Source organism: Magallana gigas, chromosome 7 (assembly GCF_963853765.1).
Source record: "Magallana gigas chromosome 7, xbMagGiga1.1, whole genome shotgun sequence".
NCBI lineage: Eukaryota > Metazoa > Mollusca > Bivalvia > Ostreida > Ostreidae > Magallana > Magallana gigas.
In genome coordinates this window covers 42,967,787-42,989,201 of record NC_088859.1, presented here as the reverse complement: position 1 = coordinate 42,989,201, position 21,415 = coordinate 42,967,787, and positions in this window count along the sequence as shown.

Here is a 21,415-nt window from a genome sequence, read left to right as displayed (position 1 = left end):
TTTTCTTTTTTTATCTCTGATCGATTATACTTACTGAGCTTGCCAAAGCTTTACCAGAATTAGACATAAAATTTTACACATTCAGCGCAAGTCTAAAACTGTTAATTATAATTGAATTGCTTTTGTATACCCCCCCCCCTCCCAAAAAAAAAATAATAATAAGTCGCAAAAATTAAATCTAATAAATATTTTATGATTAAAGTCTTATTCTACGATAGTCTCAATTAAAAAATCCAATGATATTCCCTTCTATCGCATATTACCCTTATGCATGGTTACGATGTTTCACTATAAAAGACTGTTTGAATCAACACCCACCCACTCTCATGTTTTACGTGAATACCGACCTGTCTGTTCTTTTGTAACGGTATATTCTTTTTTATTAAGTTCAAATATCAGTCAACTTAGATTTGAGTATCTAAACTGCTCGATGCATGTTGAATTAAGAATTTTCGTATGCTGTTTGTTTCCACTTTTACTTTTGTTTCAATGTTAAGTTACGCGCGCGCTGATTGGTCGATCAAATTGCTAGCCGCCAATTTTCACATTTGATGCTGCCATGCTGTTTGCCATCGAGCCTCCTGCCATCACTGGAGATGTTGAAATAAATGAAATACGGGAATTATCTGTAAACAAGGTTAAAAAATACACTGTCAATGGAGTGTTTATCTGTGAAAAAATCAACGTCTGAGGACGAATCTGAGTGAATGACACCCCATGCACCATCTGCATGAGCACGTTTTTGAAAAAGTAAGTTTAGCAGTAAAAATATATTCATTGAATGGCATTTTAAACATGTTTGTTATAAGAATATAAACCGAAAGACTGTGATCTACCATTATACTAATGGGTTTAACACTGTTTAAGACCCATGCGCGGATCCAGAAAATTTTTCAAGGGGGGGGGGTCCGACAGTTATTTGAGTTTGCCAGGGGAAGGGCGTCCGAGGCATATTTTTGGTAATTTTATAATGGAATTTAAAGAAATTTGAAGTTTGCTAAATTACTTTATTTTAACAATTTCAAATTTAGAAAATAACAATTCGAAAATGTATAACCATACAGGTAATTGCATTTTATAAAATTTACATTATATGACATAAACAAAAAAAGAATTCATGTTCTTCTCTGAGTTAGTAGAGCAATTTAATTGTAGCTTTAAAAATTAAGTTGTTTTTCTTAGAAACTGCTTAAAATATGAAAACAATTGCCAGTGTGCTTATATGAAATCCATTTATCTTCCCAATAGGTCTGCCCTGGGTTACACAGATCTGAAGAAAACCATGACAAAAAGCTGTCACCTTACTGATCAAATGAATGGTGCAACTGGCAACAAATTAAAGATTAATGACGTAATTTGTTTAAGATTATGGAGAGAAACATATATACACAACAGTGCTGAATATCAATGTGGATATTGTTGTAATATTCTGATAGCTGTTTTTATGATTGTTTATGTGTGAAATCAGAATGCCCACGAGACTGTCAAAAAAAGGACATTTGGAATGCCTAGGACGAATGCCTCGATCAATCGTAATATAACAAGTGGTCGTGCAGGACTTGTGAACTATTTGGTTTGAGCTTTGATTACGGTGAACAGTGAACATTTGTTCATATCCGCCCGTGCGCGTTGTGTCAATCAAACTGCAATACATGTTTATCTGCAGCAACAAATCGTCACTGATCGGCTGAGTACTTTTGGTCAAGTTTCATCATGATTTGTTCATCATATTTGTGAGTATTGTATTTATAAAATATAAAATGTGTTAAATTTAAAGATTATTAATTTTAACTGGTGTCCTTTAAAAGCATGTTGAAATTCCAGTTTCAGATCTCTAATATTATACATTATATTTTTAATTCAATGTTTATTTTGAGCATATTATGTTGAATAAGATAAATTCTTTATTTCTTTAATATTGTGTAATAACAAATTGTCTTTTTCATTTTTGAAAAGTCCAAATTTAATAAAAAAAAATATTTGTCTCGTTGTAACCTTTTTGCATCTGTTAAAAAAATAAAACTGTAATGGCAATTAAAGAATTTAATTTTCATTTTGGTTGTAGATTAACATAATATACATAATTGCTTTACTGTATACATTTATTATTTATAAATATTGCATATATTGTACCATTAATGCCAGAGCACAGAAAATGTATTGAACCAATATTTTTGCAATGTCATTTTTCCTATGCAAATGTGTTGCAGCAAAATTTTTGCCGTAACACTTTTTTGGCAATATTGCTGCAATCTCAAATATTGCCAGAAAGGTGTTGTCGCAACAATGTGTTGCAGCAAAACTTTTGCGGCAACATCTTTCTGGCAATATTGCCGCAATCTCATTTGCATACGAAAAACGATATAGCAGCAATATTGCCGCAATGTATTGCCAGAATGTTGCTGCAATAATGCCAGAATGTGCTGCCAGAAGGTCAGTATTTTGGTAAGGGATGTCAATGATTTCATGGAAACGGAGCGTTTTTTTTAGAACCGATGGAAAAGAGGCGCTGTTACGTTGTTACTTTCTTGGATTTACTATCATTTAGCTACTGGGTTGGATGTAGTGAAGCCGGGGTTTTCAAAAAGATGCAGACGTTATGCACTCTGTATCAACGACACACGTGTTCGCTGTGCATGTGAAGTAAGGCAGCGCTATCTGTGCAGGATAATTCGAATACTATAGTACCTTGGAAATTCTTTCAAAGAATAAAGATTTTTTTTTTTATTTATTGTTGTTTCCTTTATTCTTTATTACAAACATTTTACTGCAATCTGCAGTCTATGCATTTAGAAGTCCGTGCAACCTGAATGCCTCGATCGGAAAGCAACCAACCGTAACTTCCTCGACCGGTATATATACCCCAGTGGCAGTGGAGGAGTGATTGAAACTAATATGGCGACAAAATGCTTTCATTATTTCATGTCAGCTTTAAGGTGGCATATACAAAGTTCTGACAACTTTGATACCAACAGATCCAATGTAAACAAAAGCATAATTGTATTTGCATATTCAATGTTCTTTTCCACTATGAGCCCGCCTGGGGGAGTTGCAGCTATTTTTCCATAGTCGCCCCTGCTCAGTCTATATGCGCAATATTGCATCACATACTCTCAGATAGCGAATTCTCAACAATCATAATGTGATTTTAACTCGAATATATGGGGAATATTTCTACTAACATGTGGTGTTTAATATAAAGTAATACAAGGTATTTTAGTTTCAATTATAGTTGATTTTAATCAATCACAAATGTTATAAATTATTGTATAATAAAAATGTACCCAAATAAGAGAAAAGTGTTTGTTTTTTATATTTGTTTGTACAAAATTCAATGTACATGGAAAGATAACTCTTTTTAAGTATACCATTATTTATACAATACTCTTGGCGTAATATGACGTCATAAGAGTGTGATGTCATAGACTTTTCCATGACATTTTAGATCATAACATAAACCATTGTATATATACAAAGTATGTGTTTTTCTCTAACTCCCTAAAATTGGTGCATTTAAAAACATGTCTTATATTAACTATTTGAAAGGAATAAGTTTTGTAACATATCATTTATTATGTTAACAAATATAATAATCTGAGTGAGTTAGAAAATGAAAAATTTGTGGCGGTAGACTTCTTTATTTTATATGTATAATAGTCTGTCCCAAGTTATTGCTTCCATCACTTTTTGATGATTTTTAATAAAAATACACATGAAAGAAATATAGTTGAAATCGATGAAAGGGGATATATCCAAGATATCTTCATTGAATAATTATCATTTTTCACTCATAAAAGTTCACAGTAACAAAAAAAATTCTTATGGAGATTTATAATGGGAAATGTTTACATCTTTTCTCTATTCGGAAGTACTCGGGATACCTCGTGTAATTTTTCAACGTTATCATCCGGGCTTATTAATGACAAATTCCCGTAGACTTTTTATTTTGGAATGTGTATTGAAACCTGAAGCGGTAGAGGGGGCGTTTCAAAACAGATAATCTGGACATTTTTCATATTAGTGGATGAACGTAGTTTGAGCACAAAGGTATTTATGATTATCTAATTTTATTATGATTATTATTTGCTTGATATTTATAAATATCAAGCAAAAAGTGGTGGAAGCAAAAACTCGGGACCAAAGTATATATATATATATATATATATATATATATATATATATATATATATATATATATATATATATATATATATATATATATATATATATGAAAAAAATCACAACACCGAAATAAACTCAACTAGTTTCATTTTAAATCATCAGGAGTTTGAAAACATGTTGCTAAGTTACACAAATACACATACATACGAATACATATTTCTTATTGTGACGTCATAAAACGCTAGTATTATGTTACGTTATGTAGCCGAATTGATTATGACGTCATAATATAAAGATATACATTAAGTACGGGAAAATAAAATAAAAATTAAAATGTGTGGATTTATATTATATATATATATATATATATATATATATATATATATATATATATATATATATATATATATATATATATATATATAGCTGATGAGGAAGAGTGCCTCTTCCAAAATTGGGAAGTTCATGGCCCTAGGTCAGGTGTTCTGGTGTTAGGGTGGGGCTCTAAATGCAGTAGTTCTTTGAAAATCTTCTCCTCTGCTCCTGGGTATTAATCCGATGAAATAAATACATAGTTATGATAAGCAAGAATGCCCTTTTCCAAAATTATGAATTTCATGGCCCCTGAATCAGGACTTTTCTTGTTAGGGCAGGGCTCTAATGATTATGCATAGCGTAGGGTGGTGTAATTTTTGCCCAATTTTTTTTTGTTCTAAAGATTTGTTCAATTATGTCACTGTATGTTATGTTACGACTTTTTAAAGCTGGTTGGTCCGATCTTATATCAAATATTATGCACGCTTTTAAACCAAATTTCAATGAATAAAAATTCGTACAAACATACTCTGGAAACTGAACTTTTATTCTGCAGCCACATTAACTTCTGACAGGGCCACCCATTTTGACGTCTTCGAGAAAGACTGAATCTGATTTGACCATCACGAATATTAAACTCAATGAAATTGAGTTTAACATTTTCTATCACAATGGCCGGTCTGGTCAGAAGTTGATGTGGCTTCAGAATAAAAGTTCAGTTTGGAGAGTATTTAAGGAATTTTATCGGAATGTAAGTAGCGTGCGTTTGATGTGAGATTTTAAAAGATTAATGCGAATGTTTTTTGACTTGTTGCAATACTGCTGTTGTCATAGGCAAAATCCCATCGTGAGCCCTGGACCGGTAAATGTCCGAGTAATAATAAACTGGCAACTTCGAGAGAATAATGACGTATATCTCCGCTATTTTAAGACCCATCAACTTGAAATTCGGCATGAGTGTATCTTAGACATTACTTTTCTGAAAAAATACATGCATATTGCAAGTGTTGTAAAAATTAATAGATTTATTAGGCTTTTGAAGCGAGCTGGTAGTTTTTTATCTGGGTCAGAGTTCGACCCCTTTCTCTATTTATTGTTACATTGAAATTAATGTAAAAACGGACTTGGCCCCTGTGATAAGAACCATAGGCCTCTTGTCAAAATGAAGTATTGTTTGTGTGCTATCTGAACGCATCATGTATATTTACAACTGAAACTGCTGAGGTTAGTCAATGTCATAAACGTTGGTGACAATTGTGTTAAAATTTTTAGGAAAAACAAATTTATGCAATGAACAATTTTTATATACATGCATGATGTCCTTCTGTTAACAGAGAGAATTATTTAAATAACTTTTTTAAGTAACCTTAAGTAAAAACTTTACCTTAAACCAATTTGTATGGTTAGAATTGCATTTCTATTAAAATTAGTAAGTTAGAGTATATTCTATGGAATCCGGATTGGGCCATGTAGTTCACTATCGCATCATCGCACCATCGACGTTTGAGTCGATAGTGCGATGACGATGATGCGATAGGGCGATGACGATGATGCGATGGCGCGACAATGCGATGACGATGGTGCGATGGCACGATGAAGCGATAGCGCGATGATGCGATGATACGATAGCGGTAACGCACAGAAAATTTATAAATAGGTACAAGATGGACGACTTCGGCTTAAAATAACCATAAAAACAGTAAACTAAAATTAGAATTTTCTAAAACAGAATTAGCGATACAATGATGACATAAAACATATTATTTGGCAATATTTCATGAAGTTTTGAACCCCTGTAGTGGCCTCTCCTGGCTCCTGAGGTCGTGATTTGACAAAATTTACCATGGCTGCGTTCAAAATCATAGCAGCTAACAAGTTGCTTTACCACTACAAAATGTAGCACCCTTTCTCGCTACAACACCAAGTGACCTAAGGTATGTATTGTTTCTTGCATTTGATAAAATAGATGCTGTTGTCGTTGCATCAAAAATTTTAACCGTAAATTTGTAAATCTGGCCTTCAGTTGGACAAGAGAAACTGCATAGAAGCACTATTTACACAACAGACATCAGATTATATCATGTAGTCAGATCTTACAACCTTTTGGTTTCTGAACGCTGTCACCGACAATCTTTAAAAATGAAGATGGGGGGGGGATTAGATAGCGCAAATGCCCATTCGGTTTAGTCGTGAAATACAATTTTGAAATTATTTTTCCCATTAAACCCATTTAAATATAAAGTAATACAAGTTTACAAAAGCATAATTTCTAACTATATTCAGTTTTGAAAATATTTAACAAAAAATATTGAATTAAATTTTGGATGTATCGAACCCATAACATAAAAACCCTATAGATATATAAGGTTAGTTTATGTCAGGTGCTCTAACCACTGAGCCATTTCAGACACAGTAAAGTGCGCTGCTAAATTACTATGTGTGACTTTGGCCACGAATTTACGGACTTTATTATTTTTTCAAAACGTTCAATTGTTGTGACACAAAATGATATTTTTAATGTTTAGTGGGTCATCTCTACATTTTTGTTGACTGAAATCGGTTTGTTTTCCATTAGACTTTATTTAAATATGACAAAAATATGGAGCACAGACCCACTTTATGGAAGAAAATGCATTGAAGATCTAAAAACGACACTATTTGCAGGTATTGATACGTATACGCCTGTTTAAGTCAACATATTCCAAGTACTGAACATATTTATAGGTTACAAATCAATTATATGTTAGATATATACTGTTTTAAATGATTTTTTAAAAAATACAAGATTTATTGATATTTCAATTTTTCAGTAGCTTGTCGGAGGGTTTATGGGCATTTTACATGCCTTATCCACCCATCTTCTTTCCCCTTTATCATTGGCATAAATAATGTATTAATTCAATTTTGAACCGGACTAAGATTCATAAGGAGAGAGTGGTAACGAAATGGCAAGTGGAACGTTGCTTTCTTCATTTTTGAGTTCATAATTCAGTCGGGATAATATGTCTTATTTTCCTCATCAACTGCTTATTTCATACCGAATTTGCGCTATAGCACCGAACACATAAGTGTTACTAGTGATTTAGGAATTTTCTTTGTTAATTGTATAGTAATATGTCTGATCCTGGATACCTGCGCCTTTGGGTAGGCCTCTGGGAAGGGTGGCAGTTGAACAAGATTAATTTAAGCTGTGGATTTAATTGGATTTAGGTTAAGCATTAAGAATAAACTCAAGTTTGAAACCGACTTTAATGAAAGCAATGTCAATAGATATGTTCCTGGATGAGGAAATGTCGGTTCTTTTATGATTTAATGGTGGAACAAATTTACATTGATATAGATAACTTAAAAAGAAATTTGATTGATGGGATCTATATTTCTTTCGTGTCACGAGAAGAGAATTGTCATAAAGGTTGCAGATGGCGTTTAGTCCGTTGCTTGACGTAAAATGGTTCGACGAGAATGAATACCAATATCCTTAGGAGGTCCAATAGAACTTACCTTTACGATAGGGAACAATTGTTCAGGCGAACCTTGTTTGTGGTCAACATATATCTGTTGGTGGGAAACATTAGCACGATTTTTCGTCATTTTCATATAATGTTTATTATTTCTGCGCATTGGTATATGTGAAGTCATTTTGGGGTTTTTTCCTAGTGTTTTGATAATGGTATTAAAGGTGTCATCTAAATAGTCAGAGTGAAGTTTTAGGTAAAACATTTATCCGATAATTATCTTTATGCTTCTGCAATATTAAGTTATCCGGGATTGCAGTTGATACTATTGTTAAAAGCAAATTTTTTAAAGAGTTTTTTTTATGGATAACATTTTCAAGGCGCAGTGGTATACTAGTATGAAAAATCATTTGTTTTGTCTAGTATTTTGATATTGGAATCTAAGAAGTCATCTAAATGCTCTGAGTCAAGTTTCAGGTAAAAAGTTCATCAAATAGCTGTCTTTTGCAATGTTACCGAGATTGGATGTTGATTTGAAACGAGTCGGTCTCTCAATGCTTGACTGAACCGCTTCTGTATAAGACTCCAATACTTCATATTTCTTAAGGGCTTGTTCAGACTCAAGCCTTTTGAGATAAGTTTTTTTTTCAGATTCAGTACAGACAGTTTAAACATTGGGCAAGAAAAAAAAACAAAAGTTACAATTTACCTCGTCCATTGTTAAAATTGCTTTCTGTACAAAGCTTCTTGAGATGGGATTACTCGGGTTTAATATAAGCATTTTAAATACAAGCATACACACAATTACATCCATAAAACCACACACAAACAGACCAATTCACGCGTACGCTTGCATCTTTTAAATGACCATTAGCAAATCTTATATACATGTTGTTTTATAATGCTAAGCAGTGGTTACATGTCGCAAATAATACAGGATAAGTTAATAGATGTAAAATTAAAAATAAATGAATATGAGTGGATTACATCCTTCCAAATATCCCATTGCTTTCCATATTTATGTAATTTGAATTGCTTTAAATGGCCAAGAAAACCAATCAAAGTTGGCGTTTTATTCAATACTCAACAGGAAAACGAGCATTTCCCAGATAAAATAATGAAATTATTAACCTTGATATGTCAATGGAAGTTTACCAAATATAATATTTAACAAATATAATATTTAACACCTTAAATCCGATCCTTTCGGATGTATTTCTGTAATCATGAAGACTTAGTTCGCTCCACAAAGAAATTTTTTATCAGAAAAATAAAATATGACTACGGTTTCTTTCAAAACCCACAGCTGTCAAAAGAAATAATTTTCTAGTTCATATCCAACTGGAAGAATTCTCTGTAAAATTCTAAACTCTATAACCACTGAACAGAAGAATCATCGGTTGTTTTAAACCAAAGCTGCTTTAAAACATCTTTTACTGAAATAACATCAATGTACTGAAATATCACCCTATGGTGTTAGTTCTGTCTTCCATTTGTTTATAGCAATTTGGACATCCTCTTTCTCGTATGGATTAGGAATTCTTTTAATTTTAACAGATTCCTACCAATAGATAATAATAGATAATAATTTCAAATATTTGAAAATTGATGTTGTTATGATGTTATATTGCATAATACATATAGCATTGAGGTTATTCATACGTTTTAAAAGAGCAAAAATTAAAAGATTACAATCCTCACTCAAACAAAATCTTGCACTACCTTTACCCCATTTTTATATCAGGATTGATAATTTAGGTTTTTTTGTTAACAGTCCTTCTATAAAATTTTAAGTATTACCTGTGTATTGTTCGCTGGCAATAATGACTTCTCATGTTCAAAGTGTAACAATGAAAATTTGGGTTTAGATTTGGCCTCATTTGTCCGTCAGAGAGAATCACAAAATCGCACATAATGAAAAGTTACTGATGGTTAGCGTCTTCTCTGAAATATATATTTACAAACCTCTAAATTTAAGATTCTTGTATTTGGCCAACGTTAAACCAAAATTAAATAATTCCTTTTAGTTATGTTTTCCAAGGGTAATAGGATTCTAACTAAATACCACTGGCTGTAAACCTTTAAAGTTCCCCATTAAAGAGAGAGTCCTTTTCCCCCTATTTCAAAGGTTTTGTAATTAGCAACCTTTTTAAAACATCATCAAGAAAAAGGTATTAAATGAAAAGCAGAAAAATTATGACTTAATTGGTTATGTCATGATTTTCAAGTTCCGTCGAGCTTCCATGATTTCTGTTTTGATCGCTTTAAAAACAACCCTGCCTAACTTTGCAACCTTTTTCGAAAATCCTTGAAAATTTGACCTTTCCAGTTCCGAGAAATCGCTAACGAAATCTAATGATAGTGAAAAAGAAACAAACCAAATACCGTATTACCATCATACCAACAGAATCAGTGCATTTTTTGAGGTTAGAGAAATGTCTGTCTTTACTTAAATAGGGAGAATTTGAAGTATTTTAAATCAGCATTTAAGGGTCTCAATCATTAACTTTTGAAAAACATTATCTTGCTGTCAGTGCGCATTTCACCAAGTAGGTTTACTACCTGCACTCTTTCTCCCTATAACACCAAATGACCTAAATTGTTGAATTTATGGGGAATGTAAGAGGTATCGTATTATTTTACAATGTAGAAAGGGTGATAATGGAGGCCTTGGTGTGGATTTTTATTCCTTCTATGTAACAGACAGCCTGGGAAAATCTCACGACTTATATAATCTTACGTAGTTGAGAAAATTTGATCCCTTTTACGGCATGGGCCAAGAATAGGTTTCTAGATCAAGTTCCGATAGCAAACTTTTCCTTATGATTTTATATATATGACCAGATAATATCTTTGTTATCGTGTTTAAAAAGGTTTCTGAGAGGGCAATTTGCCTTAAATCTTGAATAAGAGATGGTATTGTTGTCTTACAATTATTTATTCTCATTCAAAAAGTATAGAAATTGAGTACAGGTGTGTTCTCCTTTTAGGTGTAACGAAGGGTGAGAGAATCATGCAACCAACACTGTGCCGGATAATTATGCCAGTGCCAAGGTGGCATTTTTGCACCCGCTTAAGCTGCATATATCGAAAAATTCAAATATGCCATATGATAGACCATTGCTTAAAGAGTTTACAACCATCTTTGTTATCATTGTATCTCACCTGTCAGGTGAGATATTTACCTTTCAAAAGTAAATTCCTATGGGAAAATAATTTTTCCCATAGGAAAAACTATATTCCTATAGGAAATTTGAAATTTCCTATCGGAATAGAAGAACTTCCTATAGGAATTTCAATTCCGATAGGATTTGATAAAATCCGATAGGAAAACTTAATATCATATAGGAAAACTACATGTCTGAATCAAATTCCTACAGGAAATACCATTCTCCTATAGGAAATATAATTCCTGTAGGACTTTTTAACAATCCTATTGGATTGTCAATATTTCCTGTAGGAGAATCAATTCTCCTATGGGAAATATCATTTTCCGATGGGATATTAATTTTTAAAGGTAAATATCTCACCTGTCAGGTGAAACACACTAAAAACAAAAGTGGTTATATACTCTCTAGACAATGGTCTATCATTTGGTATACATGGATTTTTCCGAAACTGCATCTTAATTAAGCGGGTGCAAAAATGCCACCTTGGCACTGGCATAATTATCCGGCACAGTGTTAACCACTTTCTGTAAAGTGCATGTATTTGATTAATACGAAGGAAAGGAACACTTGTATATAATATAATAAAGACTTGACCTACAGGGCCGGTATTGGTTTCTGTCTTTACAAAAAGCGTATCGATTTCCGTTCCACTTCTTGAATTTAGGCCATACACATTTAACTCTTAGGTTCTAGTTCACATAATGTATAGTGATTGAAAAAAAAGGTTTTACAGTCTTTGTCCGAACAGTATGAGTTATGAACTTTTTTTTAAAATTTCAGTTTACGTTCTATAATACGATACATGTTGTTTTTTTAATTTACAATTAATGACATATTAGCATCTATCGAAAGTCTTGCGTGACGCGATTTCAAAGGTCGCAAACCCTTTGACTCTTTGCGACAAATAATGTCGAGGACCTAAAGTTTGATATGTAAACAAACAAAATATAAAACAATTAAATTCAATGCTTAATTCTCTGTTTTAATTTCCTCGTCAGTCGTCTGTGCAAACCTGGATGCCATTGAAGGATCATAATATTAGTCACGGGCAAGGTGGTCACTTTTAATATTTTAGGGCCTAAAAATTAAAGGTATGGTTGAACGTTTATGTAAGATATCAGCTCAAATAACGCTTTGTCCGCCATGTTGCCGTATAAATTTTGACGTTCGCCGTGTAAAGAAATTTATAAGGCAATCGCGTGACGCGATTCATCCAATGACATCGAGACTTTCTAGTCCGAGGCAAAATAATATATGATATAGTTCCGATTGATTGCTTTTACTTGTAATGAAGTACTGTTTGTACCTTTTCCATCGATAACTTTAATTCAAAGAGCAAATGTACATATAAGGAAGAAGGTTGAAGTTTAACATTCAAAATGCACAATTCTGCAAAGAACATTTAACGGTGTTTATAAATGCCGTTAGTTAAAAAAAAGTATGCCAACCGATGGAATCGAACCAGGGCACACAAAGTATCACGTGTGACATAGCCAGCGCTTGTTTGATCTTTTATTTACATAGCCAGTGCATTATCCTACAGAGCTATTCATGACATAAACTTATCTTAATTAATTCCTTTGAACAAAAACCTATCAAAATATCTAAGATTTGTTGAGAAGCAGGCCGATCTTAGAGAATATCTAAGCCAATATACCATTTTACTGAGAAAATGCTGTTTTGGCCAACTTTGAAGATTAATAATAATAAAATTGCAAGAGCAATATGATATGTTCAAAATGCAAATTCGAAAACTTTAGAAAAATGTACAATAGAAAATAACCCCCAAAAAACCCCGATTTTTCTAAAGTGATTTTTTTTCGGGAAATCCATCTCCCCTATTGGTCAATCCTTTTGTTATTTGCAATACACAGCACTGGTTTATACTTGATTTCTAGAAGAAAAAAATTCTGATAGCAAACTATTCATTAAATAGTCGTATAATACATGTAGTTGTCTAAATATGTAAGTCATGATTTTAAGTTAAACTGAGGTATAAAGGTATAAATTTAACATATTTGGAAACTTAATTTGTAACTAATCTGTATCATTTCAAAGGAATTCATTTGAATCATCAATGCTTAGTCATTGCATAATTATGTTGCCTATTGTCACTATGCGTGCAAAAAGGATTAGATTAGTGAAAAATAAGAGACGTCTAAGCACGACAGGAACAGATTCCAAGATAATGTCCCCTATTTAGTCATCCAGTAATCAGATCTACCCTCTTTGTCAAAGTACATTAGGAACTTTTTAAGATTTGTGTGGAAGCCCTGGAAGGACATTTGCTTTACTCTTTACTTTTTTGACCTATTTTCAGGGCTTATTACATAATTCTCATGTTCATCGTCTTCAAAATATAAACGCCGTATACATGATGGAGGATAAGAGTTATTCTATACAAGTTGTGTTTTGTGTATGCAAGGGTACATGTAATTTCTCGATAAGTAGAATATAAAGCTCTAGAGCGGGAAACCACTGCAAACTACATCATATACTGGACAGCAACTGAAACGTCGCATTACTTGAATTTCGAGGAAACGATTAGCAATGTTCAAAATAAAATTACCTAATGGTCAGAATTTAAAAATTAAGCATGCTTATTATCTCAACGTTTTTCTGGGTACCTACTACATTCAAGAAACAAGCTACATCTGTTATGATCATATAGCATGCGTTTTTTGCTCACCTGAGCCGAAGGCTCAATTCAGCTTTTCTCATCAAAATTTGTCCGTTGTCTGTCGTTGTTGTCGTTGGCGTCGTCGAAATTTTTTTCACATTTTCATCTTCTCAATAACCACTGGGCCGATTTCAACCAAACTTGGCACAAAGCATCACTGGGTGAAGGGAATTCAAGTTTGTTCAAATAAAGGGCCCCACCTTCTTTAACGGGGATATAATATAGAATTATTAAAAATTGTTATTTTTGAAAAATCTTCTTCTCAGACACAATATGATAAAAAAAAAAAACCTGGAACTTGTGTGGAAGCATCCTCAGGAAGTGTGGATTCATGTTTGTTCAAATCAAGATCCCCGGAGGTAGGTTGGGGCGACAATGGGGGATCAAGTTTTACATACGAATATACATGTATAGAGAAAATATTAAAGTATCTTCTTCTCAAAAACTATTAGGCTCGGAAAGCTGAAACTTGTGTGGAAGCATCTTTAGATAGTGTAAATTCAGTTTTGTTTAAATCATGGTCCCCGGAGGTAAGGTTGGGGCCAGAAGGGGGGAGGCGAATTTTTACATAAAAATTTATATGGAAAATCTTCAAACACTATTAGACCAGAAAAACTTAAATTTCTGTGGATGAATACTCAGGCAGTGTAGATTCAAGTTTATTCAAATTATGATCCCGGGGGTAGGGTGGGCCACAACAGGGATGGGTCAAGGTTTACAAAAGAGTATATAAAGAAAAACTGTCAAAATCTTCTTTTCAAAAACCATTTGGCCATGTGGTGGAAACATCCTCATTAAGTGTAAATTCAAGTTAATTCAAATCATGATCCTCGGGGTATGGTGGGGCCACAAGGGGGGGGGGGCCTTAAATATTTACATAGGAATATATAGAGAAAAAACTTTACAAATATACCTCTGGAAAAGCATTCAGTCCAAAAAGCTGAAACTTGTGAGAAAACACAGGTTGTGCAGATTAAAGCTTGATCAAATCATGATTCCCTGGAGAAAAATGGGCCCACAAAGGGTTTTTTTTAGGAATAGTAAAATAGTAAAAGTTAATATCCACCCCTGCAAATGTTATTGTCAGTTAAATTTAGACCATGTGGTTTTATTTAACCCTTTTAGTTTCGCAGTAAAAATCGTGTTTATAGTCTATTTCATAGAATTTATAAATACTTGTAGTCAAATATAAAATCTAGACGTTCATTGATTTTAAACTTTATTTTAATTAATAGAGGATAAAACGGGTTCTAGAAATAGATATGACAAAAGAAAATATAGGTTTTTTCTGCTATTGCAACAATCAACATGCTTAGCAGCGGTCCCCCTTTTAGGATTAATTTTTGATCCACGCCTGACCTAGTAATAGCATCAAACGTGAAACAGACTATAATATTTTATGCAGAATGTTCCCTGTAAATAGCTCGATATACTAAGTTTTTATACAAAACAGACACCCATTCTTTTTTTAAAAGCATGGTATTGCACGCCAAAAGCCTCAGACATAGCTATGATTTTATTAAGCAACCCAATGTTTATACTTGCATGGCTGAGGCAAAATAATTCTCGAATTTTCCTTTAATTTTGTGGCGTTTCCGCTCGCGACAGGAGCTGATTTTTTTTATGAGATGAAAAACAATGTGTAAGAGGTCTAACTATCCCAGTTTTGTAATAAGGCGAGGTCATTGAATTTATGCGTGTTGATTCCGGAGGGCGGTGAAAAGGCCCGGGCTTGATATACTTTAAAAGTTCAGAGTTTAAAAAAGTGTGGGGTATGTACACATAACCCACACTTTTAACAATAGAAAACTCGCCAAGCTATGGTACAAAATGATATATGAACTGTGCAAATGTCAAATAAGCGAAAACAACGCTTCATTTACAATTTTCTAGCAAAATACACACGTGCATCCAGCAAGGCTTTGTTTACCTTGAAGTTACACATGTGCTTGAATATCAAGCCCGGGCCTTTTCACCGCCCTCCGGAATCAACACGCATAAATTCAATGACCTCGCCTTATTACAAAACTGGGATAGTTAGACCTCTTACACATTGTTTTTCATCTCATAAAAAAAATCAGCTCCTGTCGCGAGCGGAAACGCCACAAAATTAAAGGAAAATTCGAGAATTATTTTGCCTCAGCCATGCAAGTATAAACATTGGGTTGCTTAATAAAATCATAGCTATGTCTGAGGCTTTTGGCGTGCAATACCATGCTTTTAAAAAAAGAATGGGTGTCTGTTTTGTATAAAAACTTAGTATATCGAGCTATTTACAGGGAACATTCTGCATAAAATATTATAGTCTGTTTCACGTTTGATGCTATTACTAGGTCAGGCGTGGATCAAAAATTAATCCTAAAAGGGGGACCGCTGCTAAGCATGTTGATTGTTGCAATAGCAGAAAAAACCTATATTTTCTTTTGTCATATCTATTTCTAGAACCCGTTTTATCCTCTATTAATTAAAATAAAGTTTAAAATCAATGAACGTCTAGATTTTATATTTGACTACAAGTATTTATAAATTCTATGAAATAGACTATAAACACGATTTTTACTGCGAAACTAAAAGGGTTAAATAAAACCACATGGTCTAAATTTAACTGACAATAACATTTGCAGGGGTGGATATTAACTTTTACTATTTTACTATTCCTAAAAAAAACCCTTTGTGGGCCCATTTTTCTCCAGGGAATCATGATTTGATCAAGCTTTAATCTGCACAACCTGTGTTTTCTCACAAGTTTCAGCTTTTTGGACTGAATGCTTTTCCAGAGGTATATTTGTAAAGTTTTTTCTCTATATATTCCTATGTAAATATTTAAGGCCCCCCCCCCCCCCTTGTGGCCCCACCATACCCCGAGGATCATGATTTGAATTAACTTGAATTTACACTTAATGAGGATGTTTCCACCACATGGCCAAATGGTTTTTGAAAAGAAGATTTTGACAGTTTTTCTTTATATACTCTTTTGTAAACCTTGACCCATCCCTGTTGTGGCCCACCCTACCCCCGGGATCATAATTTGAATAAACTTGAATCTACACTGCCTGAGTATTCATCCACAGAAATTTAAGTTTTTCTGGTCTAATAGTGTTTGAAGATTTTCCATATAAATTTTTATGTAAAAGTTCGCCTCCCCCCCTTCTGGCCCCACCCTCACCTCCGGGGACCATGATTTAAACAAAACTGAATTTACACTATCTAAAGATGCTTCCACACAAGTTTCAGCTTTCCGAGCCTAATAGTTTTTGAGAAGAAGATACTTTAATATTTTCTCTATACATGTATATTCGTATGTAAAACTTGATCCCCCATTGTCGCCCCAACCTACCTCCGGGGATCTTGATTTGAACAAACATGAATCCACACTTCCTGAGGATGCTTCCACACAAGTTCCAGGTTTTTTTTTTTTATCATATTGTGTCTGAGAAGAAGATTTTTCAAAAATAACAATTTTTAATAATTCTATATTATATCCCCGTTAAAGAAGGTGGGGCCCTTTATTTGAACAAACTTGAATTCTCTTCACCCAGTGATGCTTTGTGCCAAGTTTGGTTGAAATCGGCCCAGTGGTTATTGAGAAGATGAAAATGTGAAAAAAATTTCGACGACGCCAACGACAACAACGACAGACAACGGACAAATTTTGATGAGAAAAGCTGAATTGAGCCTTCGGCTCAGGTGAGCAAAAAACGCATGCTATATGATCATAACAGATGTAGCTTGTTTCTTGAATGTAGTAGGTACCCAGAAAAACGTTGAGATAATAAGCATGCTTAATTTTTAAATTCTGACCATTAGGTAATTTTATTTTGAACATTGCTAATCGTTTCCTCGAAATTCAAGTAATGCGACGTTTCAGTTGCTGTCCAGTATATGATGTAGTTTGCAGTGGTTTCCCGCTCTAGAGCTTTATATTCTACTTATCGAGAAATTACATGTACCCTTGCATACACAAAACACAACTTGTATAGAATAACTCTTATCCTCCATCATGTATACGGCGTTTATATTTTGAAGACGATGAACATGAGAATTATGTAATAAGCCCTGAAAATAGGTCAAAAAAGTAAAGAGTAAAGCAAATGTCCTTCCAGGGCTTCCACACAAATCTTAAAAAGTTCCTAATGTACTTTGACAAAGAGGGTAGATCTGATTACTGGATGACTAAATAGGGGACATTATCTTGGAATCTGTTCCTGTCGTGCTTAGACGTCTCTTATTTTTCACTAATCTAATCCTTTTTGCACGCATAGTGACAATAGGCAACATAATTATGCAATGACTAAGCATTGATGATTCAAATGAATTCCTTTGAAATGATACAGATTAGTTACAAATTAAGTTTCCAAATATGTTAAATTTATACCTTTATACCTCAGTTTAACTTAAAATCATGACTTACATATTTAGACAACTACATGTATTATACGACTATTTAATGAATAGTTTGCTATCAGAATTTTTTTCTTCTAGAAATCAAGTATAAACCAGTGCTGTGTATTGCAAATAACAAAAGGATTGACCAATAGGGGAGATGGATTTCCCGAAAAAAAATCACTTTAGAAAAATCGGGGTTTTTTGGGGGTTATTTTCTATTGTACATTTTTCTAAAGTTTTCGAATTTGCATTTTGAACATATCATATTGCTCTTGCAATTTTATTATTATTAATCTTCAAAGTTGGCCAAAACAGCATTTTCTCAGTAAAATGGTATATTGGCTTAGATATTCTCTAAGATCGGCCTGCTTCTCAACAAATCTTAGATATTTTGATAGGTTTTTGTTCAAAGGAATTAATTAAGATAAGTTTATGTCATGAATAGCTCTGTAGGATAATGCACTGGCTATGTAAATAAAAGATCAAACAAGCGCTGGCTATGTCACACGTGATACTTTGTGTGCCCTGGTTCGATTCCATCGGTTGGCATACTTTTTTTTAACTAACGGCATTTATAAACACCGTTAAATGTTCTTTGCAGAATTGTGCATTTTGAATGTTAAACTTCAACCTTCTTCCTTATATGTACATTTGCTCTTTGAATTAAAGTTATCGATGGAAAAGGTACAAACAGTACTTCATTACAAGTAAAAGCAATCAATCGGAACTATATCATATATTATTTTGCCTCGGACTAGAAAGTCTCGATGTCATTGGATGAATCGCGTCACGCGATTGCCTTATAAATTTCTTTACACGGCGAACGTCAAAATTTATACGGCAACATGGCGGACAAAGCGTTATTTGAGCTGATATCTTACATAAACGTTCAACCATATAAAGTTTTTGGAGCAGGTACACTTTGATAGCCATTTTTCAGTTACTACTGGTCCTTAATTCACCAAACTTGCATGGATGGTGCGTCATATGATATTGATGCACCTTGATTGCTGAATCTGAGCCATAGGTTTCGGATGCTGAATGAGGTTAGTGTTTTTGAGCTGGTTAAAGTTTTTGGGGCAGGTGCCCTTTGATGATACCTTAGTTATTATTGGTCAGTTTAAAAAATTGAATATATGATGCATCTTGTGATCCTGCTACATTCCACAGGCATGGATGCTGAATCAGCCATGGGTTTCAGCATCTTCGCTAGCAAAGGTTTTTCGGTCCATTCCGCTGCCCATAAATCCTAGGGTATATGGGGAAAACCCTAGGGTATATGGGGAGAACCCTAGGGTTTAGGGGGAGAACCCTAGGGTTTAGGGGGGGGGGCGGAGTGAGTTTTCCAAGGGTTTTTGATCCACTCAGCTCCACATAAACCATAGATTCTCCATAAACCCTAGGGTTTATGGGGAGTGGAGTGGACCGAAAACCCATGGCTAGCGAAGATGAGGTTTCAGATGCTGGAGGCGGTTTAGTTTTTATGTTTAATAGATAATAGTACTAGCTATTTCAAAATTGCATAGTCGATTTAACTATGATATGAATTAATCGCAGAGGTAGCTTCAGATACAGAGCATGATCTCCTTTATCAAGGATGCTTAAAAAAACCTCATACCTCACTCAAACTTGCTTGATAGATGTGTTTTTGTTAAATGATATAACATGATTTCTATAATATAGTAGTGCATGATATTAAACACTATTGTATTATATGATACAATAAATTATATGATACTATGTGATATTGTATTAATTGTTTTGTATATTATGATAGGTTATATTGTATAATATGAATAGATATTGTTATGTATCACATAAAAATGTATCATATGATATTGTAATATAAAATAATGTGTAATGTGATATAGGACCGAAGACGTCCAAAAAAAGTCATTTATAGGAAATTGTTATTTTGGCATCTGCTTTGAAATATTTGATTTCAGATTATGGAACTTATGTTAATCTACGGGCAAATATCAAGAATCGGGCACTGCATGGGCGATTGTTCTGGTACGCAAGCTTAGCTAGTCGCCTACTTGCCAAGTTGGCCTGAATTTATGTCGTTACCTACTTACGCAAAGCCGCGAATACAAAATAAGTTATACCTAATAACCCAATTTTAATGTACTTATGTAACAGAAATGATCATTGCAGCTTATCTAATATCAATGGCCATGCTTTCACAGCGTCTAAGGACTTGTGAAGTGATACGTCACTGTCTTGTGTCGTCATGACGTCATATTTTCTGTATATGGAGGACAAACCGCACCATAAATTAAAATTGAAATTTTACGATTCGCGGTCACATTAAAGATCCCTTTTTCAACGTCTTCTGCAAATTATATTTTTAATATGTTATTAAGACTGTATTGTAGTATAACTTTAGCAGAAAAACCTTTTGTAGCAATTTTCTTGAGGTTATTTTGTATATTGACTAGACTATTAATGCTTAAATTAAGTTTTACATGTCACTTGTTGATTGTTCTTTACAATACGGTTGGTGATCGAGTACATTTATAAATGCTGATTTGATCAGTAGTCATTGTTTTTATCCTGATAATAAATTTAGTGGTTTGTATTATATTGCCAATTGTTCTCTTGCAGACTAAAATAGATTCAACTTTTTTGCGGTTTAGTATGTACATTGATCAATGGGGCACAACTCCGATATATTTTCACATTACTTTTTGTTTGTTATGTTACAGGTTTCTATTCAAGGGGAGTTGCGCTCACTAACTGTTTCGTTTGTATCATGGCCAAAATCTTCTAAGTTTATATCAAGCAAAAAAAATTAATAAAAATAAGGCATGGAATATTTAAAAACAAAGTATATCAAACATAAATGTGTTCAGTGGTGTACCTTAGGTTAAGCAAGCGGATGCAAGGACCACCCATTTCTCAAAGTCGAGGTGCAAATCTGTGAATTACAGGTATAAAAGATGAAGTTAAAACGTAATACGCTTATGCATACCATTCTTTTAATTTTTTTATAACATTATGTATCATTGATTTGGAAATTGAAAGATTCATCTATATCGCATAGCACCCTAACTCCGTCACTACCCTAACTCCGTCACTTTCTGGAAACTCCTCGCCGTTTGAAATCAAGTGCGATTATGACGTCATTTTTTGCATGTCAAAAATCCTCAATCAAATGTCAACAATTTACAACGTTTAAATTTAAGAATGTGTTCAAACATAACAAAATTACACCCTGTTCATTTTATGCAACAATAATTGCGTGAAATCAGCTAACACCTTTTTGCGGGTGCACTAAAATAACG